A 5413-nucleotide genomic window follows, 5' to 3' on the forward strand; every position below is an offset into this window, starting at 1 on the left:
GTCATGAAAAAAATCTTGACGGCGCTCGGATTTCGTCACTTCCGTTTCTTCCGTTCCAAGGATATTTAAAGTTGAAGAAGCCTATTCTTGTGGAATCTGAAAAAATGCCTCCAGACAGTTTTGCAGCCTCGGAAAATGTTGTAATGGTACTCCATATTCCCATACAGTCACCTTGCTAGTATTTTGTTACTGTGAAAATGGCATTATGCTAAAAACGCTCAAAAGGAAGATGTGGCAAAGAAAACATGAATATTCCTGTTAATATTTCAGTGGCACGCTGCAACTTTCACAGAAAAAGCGTAGCCTAACTGTACCTTTAAATGGGCGTATTTCGCCATCGTACCACCCTTGCATAATGAGGTGAATAACAAACCTACTGGTGATCAATTATTTAATCCAGGCCACCTACAGATGACACATGTGACACGTTACTTAAAACACGTTATTTAAAAACTAGAAGTCACAAGATCACTAGCAACACTTCCAAGCCTGTTTATGGTCTTGTGATTATATGATTCGCCTATTAGAGAACATTGATCAGTTGTCTCGAAGATAACCTGAACTAACCGTTGAGATGTGTGTGTTTGCATGCATATCATACACATACCTGTCAACATTTAGCTTTCCAAAAACGGGAGATTTTTTTTCGGAGGGGGGTCAGTGTTTATACCGGATCTGTGTTTGCATATTTTATTTAATACGTTTCATACACGTGTTTCAGTTGTTTCTTTTACCTTACCATTACCTTACGCATGCCAGTTATGTATCCACCAGCTGCCTGCCTGCAGCTAGCTACTTCCAAAACTGCAAAGCTGTCAGATTTGGTTCCGAGGGCACAAGTTCAGTGTATCAACAACACTCAATGACAGTTTATGTGATGTGTTAATCAATTAAATTCCCAACAATTTCACAACAGCTAGTTCTGCAGTAGGCCATTCAACTAGCCCGCTTGCTTACGACGAGACTCGCGCAGTCGGCACCGGCTTCCTTATTTGGGTTTTGGGTTGCCAGGTTTTAGCCTATGACAAAATGGTTGAAATTGAAACTAAGTGATCGTGTATGTGTAGGGTGTATTTCATACACAATCTGGCAACCTGAATGGATCAATGATTTTAAAATGAAGTTTGATGGCCATGCAAATTACGGGAGTTTTCTGGGAGAAATAACAAAACGGGAGGGTGCTGGGAGATGACCTTGAAATACGGGAGAAACCCTGGACAAACGGGAGTGTTGACAGGTATGATTATACACCAAAATATTTTCCACAAATTATGTTGCAGAGAAGGTTTACATCAATTTACAGTAGGCTATATGTTGCAATAGGCCTACCGAACAAATAGGGCTTTATTGTGCACAAAATGAGGGGCATAATAGGGCATAATTGTGCACAAAGTGACACAAGCTTGACATTTTCAGGGTTTGTTCTTGATGACATAAGCTTTGGAGGCATTCTCAGTTTGACCTCTGAGGTCAGCTAGAGGCCATTGACCTCTGTGATATGAAATTTCCATGCACAAAAAAAAAATGGGTGTATCTTTTGATCTAAATGTGATAGAAATGTAAACTAAACATGCTTTCCCATGTTTCCAAGCATGTGGATATTTTTAATATAAAAAAATGCAACAACCATTTCTAAGAAGCCTATAAACAGGTTAATTTCTGACATTACTAGCGTATGAATGCATTATTTATGTTATAAGACATGTGAAAGAAATGAATGACACAGGCATGCACAAATTCATTTAAACTAAAAGGGCACTAAGTTTCACTTTCACAATCATTGCAAGAAAATAGGCTATATTTGGAAAATGCTTCAAAGGTCCCTTTGAGTCTGATCGGCTCCAAAAATAAATGGGGTTTCCTTAGTAGTGAAAAAATGCATGTCAACCAGTCCTACAATCAATCCCCAATGACCCAAAATGTTTCAAGCCAAGCAGCTATCAAGAACCAACACTACTCTACCCACACCTTGTAAAAGTGCATCTTTGGGTCATATTGATAATAACTGCCAAGAGTTAACAACAGCATCTTTTGTAAGATATAAATATTAGATGGCAGAAGCTGAATAATTAGTTAGAATAGCCTAATCTGTCTTTTTTTCAATAATATTTAATTTGTCTGTCAATAGCATGTTATCATCTACAGTCATCTAAATTCTGATCAATTTTAGAACAGAACATTGACTAAGACAGATATCCGTAAAGCAGTTTTTTTTTTTCAATTTCAGCAAAATAGTATTTCGCAGGTTGGTTCACATAGTCTGATTTAGTGAATGTGAAAGTTTTTTGACATGGATAAATGTTTGTAAACAAGAAATGCGTACCAATGACAAATGTAGGTAAATTACAATGCAAGCCTAAGGATATGACACACAGACTGGATGGTTTTATGGTGCCATCAGTAATCAACCATTTCCATCTGCTGTTGGGATGATGCCAGATCAAAAGCTTGATTTGTGTTAGGTGATAGCAAAGTCCTTTTAGGCAAGTCCCTCCACTCGGCGGCCATATACCAACGTTTTATGGGCACTCATCGGGCACAGTCTTTGGGTCGAACTGCGCGTGCGCAAGGCTTCACGACACCAATCTTGCTCCAGCGGTGAGATCACAACACATGATTGGCACGATGTCTTCACAACACACCATATGATTGGCTCAATGTATTCACAACACACCATATGATTGGCTCAATGTATTCACATGTCGACGTTTTGCCGAGGAAGGGGTGGGATATGTGTAGACAACGGCCATATTGGCGTGACAAACTAGCCCCATGCATTTCTATTGTATTTTTTTTTTTTGAGTATTTTTTGAGTGCTGTGTCTCCACATTAGAAAGTCTCTGGTGATAGCTAAACAAGGCTACACCCACTGGAGAAAAAGGGCTGAAAAATAAAAAATAAACTTCTAAATTGAAATGTTTTGGTTCTTGCATGAACGTGCATTGCAACGGTCGATTAGTTGCAAGACTGTTTGAGACTGTCTATCAGTATATAGTGTATTTCTGGGTATGTGTGGAGAGTTCCTTTTCCTCCTTGGTCAAGAGAGAGAAGCCAAGCCTTGCAGTCAGCCCTGAGGCACTCAGTGATGATCAGAGGATGGGTGCAGAGGACAGAAAGAACAAGTGAGTGGTAAGCTCTAAGGGATTACTTGCAGTCATGTGGAGTTGAAGGGGTGTTCAAAGAAAGTCATTTGGAAATGTTGTAATAGATGTCCTAGGGGCATCTCTTTTCTGTCTAAAGTCTAAACTACTAAAGTATGCATGTCTCTCAATCAGCCAATTAGATTACACCCCATCTCTGCATGCTCCCAAAGCAACATGTTGATCAGCTGAATTAAAGTATGGCTCAGGCCATACCACTCCATTCCTTGGCTGTGTGAACACCCAAGGTTTTTGAGCACACACACACACACACACACACACACACACACAGAGAGAGAGAGAGAGAGAGAGAGAGAATGGGTCACTGGAAAACTGGGAGGAGCAGTTTGCTGAGTTTGATTTTTAAGTGTATTCAGTTAAAGGTACCCTTAGGTTAGCACAAACACTACAGTTTAAAGGTTTGGGGTCACTTAGAAATGTCCATTCCACTAAATGATAGACAGAATACCAGCTGAGATCAGTTACATTGTTTTTTTGTTTTACATTATGTGCTTACATAATTACATTTTACATTATTACATTATGCGCTTACATAATTGCAAAAGGGTTATCCAATGTTTTTTTATTATTATATCATTATTATTATATCATATTATTATATCAGATTATTAAACAGAATGTGCCTTTGGAACATTGGATGAATGGTTGCTGATAATGGGCATCTGTATACTTATGTAGGTATTGCATTAAAGATCAGCCATTTATTTCCATAACAGTCATTTACAACATCAATGATGAAAACAAAGACATATCTAAGTGACCCCAAACTTTTGAACGATAGTGTACACAAGCAGAATGTGCAGCATTCATCTACCAACACTTCGAATAGGCCTTAAAACACTTTAAAGATCTCTCTCTCTGTCAATGCAAAATCTGGCCACTAGAGGTCAATATTGTATTAGATTCAATTAAGTCAAGCTCATAATACTAACACAGAGATCTTCAGAAGTTAGGAAAATGATAATAGTCTTGCCCTTATAGTCTTTCTTTATCTTGCTCCACATCTGTTTATATTTTAGCATTCGATTGTATTATCATTTGTATTGAATTAGATTAATAAATTGATATGTTGGATGACCACTGCCACTGGCCTGGGATGGGACCCTGCGTCCTATGTGCAAAATGCTGTAGGCTATAGACTAGGCCTATATTTAAACCTATCACAAGTCATTAGTAGGCAATTGTTAAAATTATTTCTATTTTGATCCAGTACGTTTTCAGATTTAGGGTCAAACACTATTTGCCCGACCTAAACAATTGGGTGCGATTGTGCAACCAGAGCGATTTAAGGCGTGTCCTTTTAAATAGCCTACACTGTTTTCACTTTCCTCGTGGATGTAGCCTACTGTAAACTAAATCAATGAACGCAGGAGCGATATATAAACATTTAAACAGTTAATAACGTCAGCGTTAGGCTAATGGACAAATTTGATAATAAACAATTTGACAATGACAGACATTTCGAGAGAATGCCTACTTAAAAGGTAATATTGGGACGTTGTAGGCCTAATCAAACTAAATTAATTATTTCACTGCTTTGATATAATGGCTTGTGTAATTAAGACGTGAAAGTCCACTAGCCCCTACCACCTTACCATGCAATTCACTTAGTTAGTTTGACAACGTTTCGACGTTGCTTTCAACTCCTGACATGCAGCTTTCTTAATCCGACGAATTCAAATAATTCTTAACTCACTGAGTTTCTTGAAATTCATCCGGCACCATAAAGGATCGCCCCCTTTATTGTCTTTCCAAACCATACAAGACTACCCAGCACAATTTGGCAAATTTAGTAAACAGTAGGCTACCTTATGTGGAATGTGCCTATGCTATCTTCCACATTTGTTGCATCTTTGTGTTTTAATATAAATTAAATTTTGACCGATAATAGGCCTATGTGTTGTTTACAATGGTGTTTTAGAATATAGGCTACGCTACATCTTTGGATGTTTTCATGGGACCTTTTTTCACCAGTGTTCTATTGCGGGACGTGGCCAGTCTGGTTGTAAAGAGGGGAGTAAGGCGGGGGATGGGCAGAGAAAAAAACACGTAGTAAGCAAAACGTTCCTTGAGCAGCAACAACAGTTTCTATCGTAGCATTTCAATCACCCCAACCCAACACCCCCATCCACAAATCACGAGTGTGCTTCATACCCAATGTAAATGAAGTGGAGGCGGGATGTTCAAGTAAGGGCGGAACATAAACAGACCAATGAGAGCAGAGGACAAGGTGTCTGTTCAAACCCTGAAAA

The sequence above is a fragment of the Alosa alosa genome, chromosome 11 (assembly GCF_017589495.1).
Source record: "Alosa alosa isolate M-15738 ecotype Scorff River chromosome 11, AALO_Geno_1.1, whole genome shotgun sequence".
Lineage (NCBI taxonomy): Eukaryota > Metazoa > Chordata > Actinopteri > Clupeiformes > Clupeidae > Alosa > Alosa alosa.